The sequence below is a fragment of the Camelus bactrianus genome, chromosome 5, assembly GCF_048773025.1.
Source record: "Camelus bactrianus isolate YW-2024 breed Bactrian camel chromosome 5, ASM4877302v1, whole genome shotgun sequence".
In the NCBI taxonomy this organism is placed as follows: Eukaryota; Metazoa; Chordata; class Mammalia; order Artiodactyla; family Camelidae; genus Camelus; species Camelus bactrianus.
In genome coordinates, this window is record NC_133543.1 from 85,690,664 (window position 1) to 85,706,834 (window position 16,171).

Consider the following 16,171-nt stretch of genomic DNA (forward strand, 5'->3'; position numbering starts at 1 on the left):
GAAATAAGCTCAACCACTGGGAAGTTTCCACATCACAACTGTTGTCTCAAGTTCAAAGTCTGGATAATACAAAGGACATTAAATAATCAGGCAATGATAAAGTGGAATGGATCTGAACTGGGAGTGAAAACAAACAGCTAAAAGCATATGCAAGCCCATAAGCCACAAAGCCAGACTCCAAACTTTAAAAGCTCTGTGAACGGGAAAGGCAATTAAGGCAACATCCTCGGTTCACACCCCAGGGGCACCTCTGCATAGGCAGAGATAGCCAGGAACTACCTGGTCAATGTCAAGGTTTGTTTCTGTCTGGGTATAGAAAGGCTGGCCTTATCAACCAAAGCCAGGAGCCAGGAGCTGGGCTACCCTCAACACAGGGCACAGTCTGGTTGTTAAGGAGTTGAAGGATAGCATCCAGATAAAACTTTATAATTTATAAAGTAACAGGCTTTTTTAAAAAAAGATTTTTTTTCTAACTGGGGAAATGACAAATATATTATCTAGACTAATTAGAAAGATTTTTGAGTCAAAAATAACTGGCTGCTATGACAACATTGAAGGTTTTAGATTACAAGCTACAAACTATCTCTTCTGACGTATGAGCAAAATTTCTTAGGATCCCAAGTAAAACCTTTTTTCAACAGAGAGAGAAATGGACCCAGGTGGTGCTGTACATCTGGATTCTGGAAGGGCCAGGGTGAGGAAGAAGCTCTCCTAACTAATCTGAGAGTAGTCTTTCACACTTTTTATATTACACACACCCTCCGATCTAATGTCTAAGTCATCAAACTTCACAATACCCCACAGTTGTTTAAAAAGAAGCTTTACCTGGGAAAGTGTAACTTTCTACAGAAGTTTTGTAGCAAGAGTTTACCAAAACTGAGAATTTCCTTTTGATCCACCCCAATATGGAACAGCACAGACTTTGGATCACGCATACAAGTTTGAATCCAAGGGACTCTATCTCTAGAATTCAAATTTCTGATCTAAAAATTCAGGGATGACAACATCCACCCCACTTTCTCTTTTGAGAAAGCAAAGCCCCTGACTCTCACCAGATGCCAGTCCCCTCCCAATCCCATTTGTTGGGATCCTGAAGACCTCCCGCCACTCCTCTGGTGCTGTCTTCTGGCAGATGCGTCCATGTAGATAACCTCGAGAGTTGCCTCATTTGCAATAGGCACTCCATGGAGTTCAGTACCCTGAGGAGGAATGCAGCCAACACCACTGTCCCCACCGTCACTTCCCGGAGGAAACTCTGCAGAGTCATGGCAGGAACGACTGCCAAAGGGCAAGGCAACCTCAGAGAATGCCACCCACCCCCAGGACTGGGTCTGAAAGTCAGCCCTCTCTCTCTCTCACCTCACAGCGTGGCACACCACCCCCCACCCCACCCCACCACCACCACCCAAAATCCTAGAAGGTCTAGAATGGAGGGCGAGCAGTCCTGGCTTTAGGGGAAACCGTGGTCATGGTATCCTACTCACACTGGATGTTATGAGCATTAATGAGCTAACGTCTGAAAAGGCCTATGAGTTCCTGCAAGACAAGGTGGCCAAAAACTATAAACCAGTATTACAGCCAGAAACACAAACTCAGCTGCACTGGGACATGCTAATTATAACTCATAGGCTTCTCAATGTGTTCCCTCAAGGCGGATTTTTTAAAATTCCAAGAAGTCCAATGTGTTTAGATTGGCAAACCTGAGCCCCCGAGACCCCTAGGTGAATGTAAAACAGCTCAAATATAACTGGCACACCTGTCAGCTCTGACTGGCTCCTGGCCGAGGCACAGACACCGAATATGACCAGTGGTTATTAAACTGAATACAGCCACCAGGGAAAACCAACTTTCCTTCCAAATGAATTGGCTTGTTAATCAGAGGGTCCCAGTCTCACCCCACATGCTAACACCCTCACCCAAGCCCTTCTGTTCTTGCCTCCGTGCCCTGCTTACACCACTCGGATTCTGCCTGTTCTCTTTACACTTGATCAGACCAAAGTGCTCCCTTATAGTTCAAAGTACGATGCTTTGCACCTGCAAGCCAAACACACTGGGTTTGTTGTACCCATCAGTTTGGCAGGGTCCCTATAAATTGGTTTTTAAAGACGTTTGGCTGAACAAAGACACTCACATAAACTACCCTGAGGTACACCAGAGTAGAACTCCTTTCTTTAATAAAGGCATCTACTCATCACTCAGGCTCTTTTCAGTGACAGTGGAGGAAATGTACTGAATGCAGTCCACTCTTTGGGGTAATGAAGCAAGTTATCCCTCTGGGAAACATCAGCTATTGCGTTCTGCAACAGAACACAGAGGGTGGAATGACCACCACGGTGGTTCCCGAAGAAAAGCCACAAGTTCCAAGTTGCAGGCTCAGCTCTGGGCACACCGCCAACTCTGAGCCTCAGTTTCCTCACCAAGGGGTCAAATACGTCATCTCCTAAGATCCTGTCGCAGCTGCCATCATTACTGACTCAACAAAAAAAAAAGCTCAACTCTGGAAAGACTGACTCCTTCATTTTGGGGTGAGCATTTGAGTCTGGTTACAAAGAATGTTAAAACCAAAAATGCCAGTCCACAAGAATCTTCCTCGATGGCATTTACTCAGAGGTAAAAGAAATCAGCTCTTTATTCTGACCTCACACACACACACACAAAAGTGTATTAAGGGTCTAACCATACACAGTGCAGAAGTAAACGCACAGAATCAACAGGACCAGCGTTAGAAAAGGCATCGAGGCACAGGGGAGGTGTTCTCTCTGTGTTTACAGCTACATGGTTAGCTGCAAAATGGCACTGGCTGTTTTAACAAATTCACCCAGTTATGGAAACAAATCTAAAACTACAATTAAGAAGCCAATACAGTAAAAGAAAAGCATGCAGAACTCAACTGTGTAACTTCAGTAATGCCTCTGTACTTGGGGTTAAGAAAAATCATCTTTGGGATAATAAATATTCAGAAGCTTCCCCAAGCAGTTACCCATGAAAATAAAGTCTAATACACTACGTAATCAAAGAGAGAGATGTTTATACATTTACATTAGGACTTCATGAATGTTTATCAGTAGAGAACTGATCACACAAAAATAGCTAAGCTGCTCCTCAAAAGACACTGATAATGTAAACTGAGAAGGTGAAACAACTTAGTCATTTAAAAAGAATTTTTAAAGATAGCTAAATTGCAGTGGGTTACTTCACTTAAGCTGATTAAAATCAGCAATCAGATTAGAATTTGGAAGTACTTTCTGGGTTAATTTTTTTCTAGTTTTTCTATGTTGGAAGCATTACTGAATTTAAAATCAAATGCACCATCATTTTTCCGTATCTCTAAACACATTCTAAAGTACTTATGAAGAACTAAAACATACGCAACACAGCAAATCAACCTACGAGGCATGCCATAACTAAACAATCCTTTTTCAGTCACAAATTAAAATACGTATTGAAATGTGTTTACTAAATTTAAATTGATTAATGTTAACTAAATTTTAATATTTCTGTTACTCTCCAGAAGTTCTGTAGGATACAGCAAGTACTTCCTATATTTGCATAAGAATACATACATACAAATGCCCCCCCAAACACACATACATACACATTTCTTTCCCTTGAATGCAGCCTGCACTTAACCTGTAAAGCTATACAAAAATCAACCGTTCATCAGTTTGACCATGTATAGAGCCATATAATAAATTTTCCCAAGGGAAGTTTTGGTTAAGAAATAAATATTTAATAGTGAACTACATTGTAATTGTAATGGCTGATTAAGAAAAAATGTATTTCCTTCTATAAGTAATTTACCAAAAAAAGGTTTTCAAGGCAGGGGGTATATAGCTCAGTGGTAGAGCTCATGCTTAGCATCCACAGGGTCCTGGGTTCAATCCCCAGTAACTCCATTAAAAACAAATTAAATAAATAAAGAAACCTAATTACCTCTCCCCCTCAAAAAAAAAACAAAAAAACAAAAAGAACAAAAAAAGGTTTTCAAAATGCCACATTATAATGTTCTAAATCATCAAATCAAAAGGCATAAAAACTTAAAATTTACAATCTACCCTTCACCACGTCTCCCAGTAGGCAGGTTAGGTAGATAGATATAAAAACTATTTTTAGATGACATAGCCATAAGGCCCCCAAGTTTAGAAATTAAAACTGCTTACCAACTTTTCTTCTCCATTGTCGTTTCCACTGATTTAACTAGCACTTTAGCATTCAGTTCATAATGAAAAGGAGAGACAAACATTCGTTGTGACAGGGAGAACACACTAAGTACAACAAATATTTTGCAAACAGATAAGAAGAGAAAAGTAGGTCAGTATCCTGTGGCCAGGAAGCGGCCCCAGCCTCCATCCAGAACGGAATTATATGATTAACCAGGCTGGAGTCTCCTCCATTTACAGCCTACCGCTCTGACCTGCGCACCTAGGATGCACAGGCACTGGGAGAAGGAATTAGAGACATGGCTCTCATGGCTTCCCTGTCATGAGCCTTCTAGTTGGTGGGAAAAAATTCTTAAGAGCAGTATAACTAGTAAGGCAAAATGTACACATAGGGCAGAAAATTCATCGCAAAAAGAATACAGAAACTACCATTTAGGGTCAGAGGTGAGCCACTGTCATGGCCCAAGAGGATCACAGATGGACGGCTGAAGAGGTGAAACATGATCTGGAGGGTTCTTTTTGAGGATGAGTAGGATGTGGGTAAGCAGAAAGGAACTTTAAAGCTGAAGTACAAACATGTTCAGAAGATAGTGTCTAGACAGAATGCGCAACAGAAGACAGCTGGTGTAGAGCCCTGTTGGGCCATGAAGCTGAGGGGAAAGGTCAGCTGAGGCCAAGACAGAGTGAGCAGAGGGGTCGTGAGAGAGGAGAGGGAAGCGTCCCACAGCCTCCCTCCTGTGTCTGTGCAGCAGTCATGACGAATGCTGGTGCATCCAGAGGGCAGCAAGTGTGATCAACAGTCACTGGTGATAGTCTGATGGGGAAAAAAATTGAGGACAGTTATTATAGATGATAGGGGGTCATCACAATTTTGTGAGCAGGGATAGAGACAACAAAACATTTTAAGGAGGTTTCATCAGGGAATAGTCTGAAATGTTGTGTGAGTGACTAGAAGCAGGGAGTAGGATTGCTCCGTGCAGTTGTGCAGTTTGTGCACTGTATAAGTGAGCCAACCAAGGGGGAAAATGGGGACTGACATCAAGTCAAGCTCCTGTGGAATCGTGTTTGCCCTAAAGGGCACCTTTTACTATTTGCATAAATGCACCATACAAGCTAAGAGCAGGGAATCCAGTTGGAGCACAAATCTAGACATTCAGGAATAAGAACTAGGGTAGAACTAACAGAAATGAAACAAGAGGATAAGTGTAAGAGAAATAACAGATGAATCTATCATGATAGGTAGGAAACTAATTTGATGGAGGATGCAACACGGAGAGGAGGATTTAGGACTAAAGTAGAGGCTCTCTCATCCAAATGCATAAAGACTTGACAGTTTAGCTGGTTGTTTTTTTTTTTTTTTTTAAGTCAGTTAAAGTTGGAAGTCATAAGTAAATGATACATCCCTAAACATGTAATTTTAAATAAACCCTATAAAAATATATGTTTCTTTGCCAATCTATTTGCCGTAGTGATGAAGCCTTCTAAGTATATTAGTCCACTGTGGTCTTTCTCTTAAAAACCATCCTCATGGCATCAACCTCCAGGTCTCATGTCTTTGTAAAGACAGCTGGGAAGCAATGTTGGGTAGATGGCATTACTCCTGACAAATGCTCAATACTCCCTTTACAGGAAGGTATACATCCCCACTTGGCTGACTTCAGTCGTACAGCCATAAAGGCTTCACGTCAGCCCCTCCCTGTGCTGCCCGGATCAGCATCGTTCCAGACAGCACTGCTCAGTTAGACTGTGGCCCAGAGTGAGGACCAGGGCAACATGGAGCAGAGCGCCCACCTGACCTGCAGTGGCCATCCCAGCAAGTGGGCATTATTGCCTTGAGTCACTAACAGTCTTAGGTTTTACATAACCATAACTTTATCTATCCTGAACGACTGACAGTATTAGTGGAAATACTTTTATTTTATGATCTCCCAAAACCTCTAACTATCTCACCTACTACTAACTCAGCTGTGATCATTCTTAGAAACCTTATTAGGTGGTTTTTAAAATGTTCAAATGAATTTTTACAGAAACAATTCTTTTTGCACATGTATTTTTAAATCATTATATTAAATATAGCAATAAGTACAACTGGCAAACACAGGTTTGGGAATAAACAGCTGAGTCCAGATAAGCATGTGTTGCACCGGTGGGAATGCAAACTCAAGACCACACTATGGGGTAACCCTCTAACTTTGGGCGTCTACGGTGTTATGGGCATCAGTTGATACATTTTATAGAGGAAAAGAACACCAACTAATTCAGCAGATCTGGAGGTCACTAAGAGCTTATAGAGTTTTCCATGAGCCTAGACAATTATAAGAATGAATAGTACTATCATGTTACCAGGCTAAAAATCTGATTGCTTTTTCAAAACTATATCCAACTACCACATTTATTCTGTCCCAAATGTACAGTCAGAAATGCCTAAGTCATGTAAGAATGCACAAAAATAACACTTCAAACCCACAGCCAGACATAGAGTCAAGAGTACCAGGTCACATGTCACTCCAATAACCTGCCTCTTAAAGACAGAAAGAATAAACACAGAAGTTACTATTAAAAACTAAATTTGAGTTTCATACTTGAAAATCATATACTTCTTTTAAAATTGTCGACAGAGATAAATGTTCCCCTCAAGGTTGCCCAGCAAAATCTGGGTGCTTCTATTTTAGGTAGCCAACAGGAAATCTTCTATAACTTGTATACTTTCAGAAATCTGACAGTCAAGTTTTTTCAATAAAAATATGAACTTGCATAGAAAAATTATACTGATATATTTCAATAGACTATTGAGAGAAACACTATGTAAATGCATATACACCAGAAACCCAAAAGCAACCAACCACAGTTTAAACATAAACTCACAATTCGACCCCAACTCCCTCACCAACACCATGTATGTAAAGGCTCCCTCCTCAGCATCAAATAGGATAACCTTAATGTCTGTATAGCTTTATATTAAAAAAAAATAAAATAAAAGCACATCTGGAGGGGAAAGGCAGTATTACCATACCTACCCAAATAATTCTGCCCCGAGGCTCTACCCGGATAGCTACCCACTCAGTCTTATTTTAACCAAGATAGGCTCTTGGGGAAAAAAAGGAATCCAAAACCAAACTCTAGGGGTGGAGAGGGCACATTAATTTGTAAAATATGAGGCAAACTCAAATACAAATTTTGAGTGAACCCTGACCTAACTCAATGTTCCCTCTATTTTTTTTTAAACAGTGACATAAACACAACCAGGAGGACAAGATTACAAAATGGTTTAGACTTACCATCAAGTAAAATTTTACTCCAAAGTTAACCTGACACAACCTTTATGCCTGAGAGAGTGAATACTTTGCTACATGAGACTGAGTTATAGTTGAGAATGAGCTGAAGACAAATAAATGGACGTGATTCTAGGAGAAGAAAGCCAAGGCCCAAACCCTGCAGAACCTGGACACCAAGGGCACGGAGCAAGGAGAAAGGGTAAGTGTGTCATCAGGCCTAGAATCCATCTGTTAGGAGCTAAACTGTGACCCCCTCAAAATTCCTATGTTGATGCCCTACCCCCAGGAACTCAGAGTGGGACTGTCTTTGGAGACAGGGCCTTTAAAGAGGTGATTTAGTTCAAACGAGGCCATTAGGGTGGCCCTAATCCAACACAGCTCATGTCCTTACAAGAAGAGGAGACAGAGACCCAGCCAACACAGGCTAAGGGACGTCTGCCCATAAGAGGCTCGGTGAGAAGGTGGCCATCTGTGGGCCAAGGAGAGGCCTCAGAAGAAACCAATCCTGATCCCGCCTTATCTTGGACTTCTAGCCTCCAGAACTGTGACACAATGTATTTCCGTTGTTTACAATACCCAGCCATGGCCCCCTGTTCCGGGTGCCCTCACAGTCTGCGGCACTATGCTGTAACCCCTTGTACAACAGCCTACTTCTCCCCTCCTCCACAGCAAAGGTCTCTGGCACAGCCCCCACCCCTGACAGCTGCCACCTTTCTAGGCACCCAGAGCTTTCTCGGCACGTGCCACTGAAACATCTTCGAGCATAATGTCAGAAAATCATCTGTTGGCTGCCCACTGCATCCTCTCCTTAAAACTCTCTCCTGCCCCGGCTGCCATTTGGCCATTTCTTCCCACCCCATCCCTCCTCATGCTCCTCAGTGCTTCTCCTTCATCTACTTGTCACAAAATAACATCCCTTGGACTCCTGTCACCCACCTCCCTCTCTTCTCACTCTGCCTCTAAGGGGTCCCCACAATAGCTACAACATGCACCGCACCGAGATGCCAGTGAGCCTTCCCTCCAGGCCTCGGGCCCCAGCTTGCCCCTGAGCCCTAGGGTTGGCTGAACCTCACTCTCTGTCTGGAAGCCCCATATCCCACATCAAACCTGACCCCTTCAGGTCTGTCGGTGCCAACCATGCCCAGCATCAAACAAGCCAGAAACTCGGGAGTCATCCCAGATTCCAACTTTCCCTGCCCTTTCCAACCCAGTCGCCACATCACCCTGCTGATTAAAGATGGGTACATCAAAACGTTCACAAGCTCGGACCCAATCAGATCATTCTCAACATCTACCGCCAATGAACCACCAAAAATATAGAAAAAGTCACATGTACAACAATGTTCATCACAGTATTATTATTTACAGCAGCAAAGCGGTGGAAGCAACCCAAACGCCCAATAAAACGAGATGTTTCAGGAAATGATGGTACTCTGTGGAATACACAACTGTAAAATTTATTTCAAAGCCTGCAGCAATATAGAAAATATATGAACTCTGATTACAAGCATTCTAAAGCACACAAAGAAAACTTGGAGAGAATATTCAGAAATGACCATAGCTGATATTTTAGAGTGATCTGACTCAAGAACCAACTTTTAGCTCCAATTTCCCAATTTTCTGTAATGTTCTTAAGATGATTTTTTAGTACAAAATATCCAAAAGAGAGTTCTAGTAACCTGAGACTTTCTGAGGTGCTTGGTTTCAGGATAAATGGAAATTTTCCTACAGCATTCCCTTCGGCTGCTGCACCACCTGCATGTTACATCTGTGGCAATACCCAGTGCAAACTCCCCCCAAAAATAGCGTTGCCCCCTAAAATCCTATTTTACTTGTAGCCCTCAGCATGAGAGCCTAAAAATTTATTCTTTCAAGAAATCCAACTGGACACAAACAGCTGCACCACTGTGGAACTGGGCTCCCAACATCTGCCACAGTTATTAACTGTTCTAGCAAGAAAAGCTCACCACACACAAGCTGCTGCCAAGAGGCCAAGTGCAAAGCTGGGACGGCATCACAGAAGGTGAAGCCATCTCTGCACCAAGCGTCCAACAGGCTTGCTGACCACCAGGTGAGGAAGGGGCATCCTCCCCCATCCCAGGAGAGATGCCGTCCACTATTCCATCCCAGAGTCCAAGAGGCACGAAACAGGTCACCCCTAAGGATGTAAAATGGCAAAAGTTTCCTTTAGCATCTTACCTACACTTTCCTGTTTGCTGTTTAAATTAGCAACAATGGCAGGTATTCATGTTGGGCCAACAGTTTTACCACTATTTCTTAAACACTCAGGTCGTACCCTTGGCATGAGTCAGCTAAATCCAACAGATTTCCCTTCCTCCATGCATTGGTGTAGATGAAGTAAAACAGACAAGATACAAGGTCATGTCCACACCTAGTGGGTCCGTGATAAAGCCTGACAGGCAGCAGAGGGTAGACAAACCTTCTACACCTTCTACCCTACTCGAAAGTACACATGTTGTTTCTAATTTAAAGAATTCCTCTCATGAATCCTTTTGAAAAGTAAATACTAACTCCTGGTTACACCCATTCTACAAATCCAGACTTTAGTGTAACTGAACTAGACTTCCTTTCAGCAGAGAAAGAACATGCATCGATATTTATGTTACGTTCAAATCAGGCATCTGTGGGTAGAGATGAAAAACATTATAAATTGTGGAATAAGGTGGAGGAAAGCATCACCTAATTTAAATCCCCACAGTGAGATTTTGCATTCAACTGAGAAATCGCACTGAAATTAGCAATATTAGCAATATTTCTCAAGTAAACAGCTCCTCTGCTGATGCCAGATGACATCGCTGTCGTACTTTCTTTGAAATCCGTGTCAGTATTATTTTGAGATACTTACAGAATGCCACTGCTTAAAAATAAAGTCCTGTAGATGAAACAAACATAGTAGGAAAGCCCATTTCTCCACTCACAATTATACAAAAAGAGGCACATGAAAGGAAAGCTAGAAAGCTCACTGAACTTTTTAAGAAGTAATTAAGATCTACAGGCTTTTGAGGAAATGTGTCAAATTTGGCAAAGTTTCCTTTCTAAACATGTATTTTTGGTAATTTTCCAGAATTCTGTTCTTCCAGTTTGGAAAACTTTAAAAATTCTGAGACATAACAAAATGGTAGCAACACAGATAACCCTAAACAAAATACAGAAAGAGGAAAAATTCAACTTCAGCATTCCCTCAGTCTTCTCTTCCTTTCTGCTTCCCAAGTCCCTCAAGATTCCAAGTGCTTTCAGGCAGTCAGACCCCCAGGCTTTAGTGATTAGTTAGTAGTAAGTTAATCAATTAACTCAAGGTATGAGTAAATAAAAGGCAACTTAATTTAGATCTCTGAGGGTGAAAAGTCACATCTATTTTTACAGTTAAAAATAAAATTTACTCTTCACTCTGAATTGTAGAAATGTGCGCATCATTTTTATGTGACAGCAAGTAAAGGAGAAACATGGGGTATTGAAAGGAGCGGTTTTCAAAGGGAGGGGAGTTAGAGGAGACCACAGAGAGTAGCAGATGGCCAGAGGCCCGCTCAGGGAGCAGCAAGAAACAAAAAGGGAAAATAATGACAGAAAAGGAAACATTCAGAGCAAGAAGAGTTTCACAAGGATCCACATCCCCCGGCTCTTCTAACTTTTGGGGATACTGGTGCTGAAGACTTTAAATACTGTTGCATTCCTGCAACTATCAGCATAAATGGGAAACCACTCCACCTGTCGAGGCCATCAGAGCCAGCAGACTCGGGCGCCCCACCCTCTTCGGCCCCACTTTAATGACCTTTCTTCATTAGATTTCTTATTATTATTAGTTCAGAGGTAACATAACCAGATTACAGATAATGTGGAAAATAACAGGGGTGTAAAAGTAAGTCATCCCGGTCTACTACACGAACACAATCCCTGTCAACATTTTGGTTTATTTCTTTGCTGTCTTTCTTCCTACATATTCTCTAAGGGCGTAACTGGAGTTCCGTATCAAATCATAAATTATATGCATGGCTAGGATTCAAGCAGATCTGAATATCTGGTGGGGGAGGGGGAGGAGGAAGCCCAGGAATCCATTTTCAGGAAGGACTGAGGAGTAGCAACTTACATTTCCACTGAGTGCTTGCTCTGTGCCTGACACTATGTATTCTAGGGACACACGTGTGTCCATGCATCTAATCCTTATTAAAACCCCAAGAAGAAGGCTCTGTTATTACCCAAATTTTGCAGATGAAAGGCAGAGACAGATAAAGCTACACGGGCTACTGAGCAGAAGAGCCAACCTTCAAACCCAGTACTTCCCCCAGAGCCCAGCCCATAACCATTACACCATGCTGCCTCCCACTGAGCAAGGGCTCACGGCCATGGCCACGACCACGGCAAGAGAGAACCGGGCTTTGACGTGCTTGCCCCAGGTGCAAAGCCTTGATGACCCATAAGAAGAGATTCTAGGTGGAATGAGGTGTGTGTGACTCAGACTAGATCCCTCTACCCACCCCACCCTGCTCACATCAGAGCCCTCAATGCTTGTCTAGAGCAGGTGCCAGAGGGAGATAAGAGAGGGGGCTGAGAGACTGGAAAAGCCAAAGGTGGACCTGCTCCAGAGCCCTCCCAGGAGGGGAGAGAGGGCTTCTCCAGACCTCGGAGCAAGACCCCAGTCCTGTAGTGCCAAGTGCAGAGCCAGGACCCGGATGTGGCGAGCAAGTACTCAAGACCACGGCAGCTCTCCCCAGGCAGAGGGGGGCTGGGGGCGTGCAGGAGCCCTGTTCAAGCCACAGCACAGAGGCAGGGCTTCCTTCACCCAGGCAGTTTCACTCGGGGAGGAAAGGGAACATACTGACCAAAAATAAATACTTCTATGTCATCATAACTTAAGCACTATTAAATACCACTGTTATGATGATCTAAGGGAAAACTTGATTTAAGTCACCGATTACCAAAATTTCCATCAGTCTACCATTAAGAGCAGAACTCTACCTCAGCACTTCTGGGCTGGTTTTTCACTGTCAGGAAAGCTCTACCAAACTTCTCTTCCTCTAATACAACCCTTCCTTCATGCAGCTGCATGGATGCCCATTTCCTTGCACAGGCTCTCCCCCTACCCAAGCAAAGTCTCCCCTCCCCATCTTTCTCATGCTCACAGCCTCCTGTCCTTTTCTTTCACAGCACATATCACAATTCATAAGCATGTCACACACAGCTGTGCTCATTTCTGCAATGTCTCTCTCCCCTCATATTCCATGAGAGCAGAAACCACGACAGCTCTGGTCCTCGTTAAAGACTCATTGCCTAGTACAGTGCCTGACACAAACCAGGCACCCAAACATTTGATGAATGAATACATGAATGCATTAAAAGAACCAAAAATGACCTCCCCTTACTATATAAAGTGTCCTATATAATTTTAATGTGAACTATTCCATTTCCATATTTCACGCTCTTATCAGACAAGCCACCCGACTTCAGGCTCCCACAGCAAACACGAGTTTAAATGTAAATCAAGAATCCATCAATGGGGAAAGGTATAGCTCAGTGGTAGAGCACATGCTTAGCATGCACGAGGTCCTGGGTTCAATCCCCCGTACCGCCATTTAAATAAATAAATAAATAAACCTAATTACCTCCCTCCAAAATAAAGCATTTTTTTAATTTAAAAAAAGAATCCATCAATAAACAACAAAATCAATCCCATTCTTGTATACCAGCGACATCTATCAGAAATCTGTTAAACAACTCCATTCACAATGACCACAAAAACCACGGAGCACCTTGGCACAAACCTAACAGATGATGTGAAAGAATTTTACACATAAAATTGTACAATTTCACTGAAGGGCATAAAAGACCTAAATAAACACAGAGGTAAATCAGGTTGCAGTTGGAAAGCCATGAGACCATAAAGATGTCAGTTCTTCCTAAATTTTTATATAAATGCAATGCAATGCCAATAACGCAAAATTTTTTTATATATACAAGCCACATGCTTGGAGAACACACGTGCAAGTTAACCTGTATGGAGAGAGAAGAATGTGATGTGTGTTTGACACGTCAACTGACACAAATATGTAAAATGGCTTTTGTGTGAATTCCAATCATTTAACTATTACAGTTGTGCAGTGTTACTTCCAATATTCTGATTGTTTCAAATATTTTCCCTTTTTTAAGCTGTGAAATAGTAACCACTACAAGTTCAGAAAAGCTGGGTTGTGAGAGATGTGTAGGTGTGACACGTGGAGAGGGGCTTCCAGGGTGAAGGAAGGATCCAAGAGAACAAGGTAAAAAAGCACAAGACAAAATCTGACATATTTGGGGGAGAACCAAGAGTGCCTCACAGAGAATACATATTCCCATTGAAAGCCAGGCAGTGATGGATCTAGAAATGGTACAATGAAGTGGCTACAGCACTGTTATCTACATAATGATCCCGCCACAAAATGGGACAATGGGCACCCAAGTTGGGACACCTCTATACTCTTTCTCCGAGATCCACAGTGCAGTTACAAATAAAAGTTCCTGATACAGCCTTCTGCAAAGGAGAAACATATTTCTTTTTAAGTTTATTTAAAGCGTTGTTTAAACAAGGCCATGAAACCCTTTTTAACACTAACATTGACTAACTTTTCATGGAACAACCCACTTTGGGAAATGCTGCATTCTAGTAACCCAGCCTTTTAAAGTCTGAACCAGAATAGAGGCTCAAGGATTTGAAAATAAAGAGTCAACAATCAACCAAACACTGTAACTGCTTGGATGGATGTAAGAATCACAGAAAATAGAGAAGTAGGTGACGCTTCTGAAGTCCGAAGTCAGGGTGATGAGAGGAATGCTATTAGCACTGACAATGAAGTCAAAGAGGATCGACTATTAGGTAACGGACACTAAGCTTGGACTTCGATGGGTCTGGGGACAGTAAGATAGAGTCCCCCAGAAAGAAAACTGAACAGGAAGTTTTTCAGTTTTTTGTTTTTTGTTTTAATTTATTTTGTGTGAACAAGAAGTTAAAAGACTTGGAGGCCAGTGCCCAGATCTGTCCCGGGTTAACTTTATGAGCCTGAGCAGGTCTCAGATACAATGAAAGGGTTACAATGGTGACCTAAAGTCCCTTTCAACTTAACAGTCTATCATTCCAAAATTCAACATTTGAAGTCAAAATGCCAATACAGTCAAATTCTTACCTTTACAGTAGGTGTGAAATGTTTAGAATACAGGATACAAATTAACAATACAAGAATCTGAATACATGAATTTAAATATATGGATGAGAGGTTTTTAAAAGCTTATGCAATTACAGATGTTGAAGGGATAGCCCCCAAACCTATTAAAGCCAGAAAGTCTAACTCCAGCCCCCTCCTCCAATGTCACGAATACTTAGTATTTTGCTTCTGCAGAAAGCAGATTCCTGAATCTGACCCAACGTGACAGTTCATATATTTTTATGAATACCTCTCAACACCCTTGGGCAAGTTAGAGCTTTTTCCTAGATGGCTCACCACATCAGGGGTAGATCAAAACTGTGGTCAACTTATTCCAACTGGAAGCAGACCACATGAGGACTGAGGGGAAAAAAAAGAAAGAGAACACGAGCCATGCAAATTTTCAAGGAAGAAATGATCGGCTAGGAACTGTGTATATTTGCAATCTGAACATTGCAAATAGCACTTCGGCATCTAGTAACGCAGAGTAAAAGGAAGCTGCACTGAGGGAGGACAGAGAAGGTGTCCACTGGCAAGAGCAACTGGGGCCTGCACGAATTTTTCAGTTAAGATTTTTTTTTTCTTTTTTAGTTGAAGTGTGCGGGAAAATGCTTTCATGAAACCAGTGGAAAATGAGCAGGCAAATAATACGCACACATGCTACAACAAAACCAATCATGAGTAACCTGTTCCTTTCCACTGTCCTTTCAATTCAGTTTTCTAATGTCTCTTTAAAATGTTGAATTCTTTTTTTTAACCAAGTTTTAAAACTTGCAATGTATCATTCTAAATTGCATTTTCATTTTAACACAGCAAAATGAAGTCACCTCCGCAATTTCAAAGCACCATGAGTCCACACAGGATTGATTCAAAAGTACCTGGAAAGCACAGACCTTGTCCCCTCTTGGCCTCTCCATGCTATCAAGGAAAGCCAGGTACCTGGTATTTTCAGAAGCTTAGCATTGTTGTTTACCTGACAGGCAAAGGAAGAATGTCAATTTTCACTTATCTCCAGGCCTCAGTTTCAAAAACTGCCTATCTTGGATGAGTATAAATTCTACACCAATTATTTTCTTCCCCACCTTGTTCAAAGTCTTATTCCCTAAGTTCCAGCTCTGTCAATGGTGCTCCCACCATTTCATCCATGTGGATCAGACCCTGAGCTCCAAATTGATGCCCAGCAGCATACTGTGCTCAGAAAGTCTGGAGACCAGGGATCAGACAAAGCCCCTGAAAACTCCCAGAAGATCATCTGGTTCTTGCACAGAAGGAGGTGACCAGGAGAGGGTGAGAAAGCTCCTCACCTTCTCACTAGCAGGTGAATCTTGTTTCACCAAGTCTCCCTCACTTCGGAGAGGAAAATAAGTCAGGCGAGCCAAGCACGAGAACCAAAAACGGAGAAACTCAGAAGCGTGTCAACCAATTCTCCCAGCTCTGGACCAGCCAAGAACACTTACTCAGGGGGATAAAAGAAGCAAGGCATGATATTCCACACCTTCTCCCAAAGAATGGTACTTTATACATCCTCAGGACCCCAAATAAAGGA

The 16,171-nt window shown here is 42.2% G+C and overlaps 1 protein-coding gene across 5 annotated transcripts in view; it reads right to left on the reverse strand.

The window, feature by feature from the left end:
- Window positions 1-16,171, reverse strand: part of MYO1B (myosin IB) — a 167,654-nt gene that overhangs the window by 146,928 nt on the left and 4,555 nt on the right. Inside the window, exon 1 of one of the 5 annotated variants that reach the window (XM_045511997.2) lies at window positions 4,161-4,302. The exons of the other annotated variants lie outside the window; for them this stretch is intronic. The gene's annotated coding sequence lies outside the window, so the exon portion shown is untranslated. Of the gene's footprint in view, window positions 1-4,160; window positions 4,303-16,171 lie in introns of those variants that run through there. 5 annotated transcript variants of the gene reach the window in all.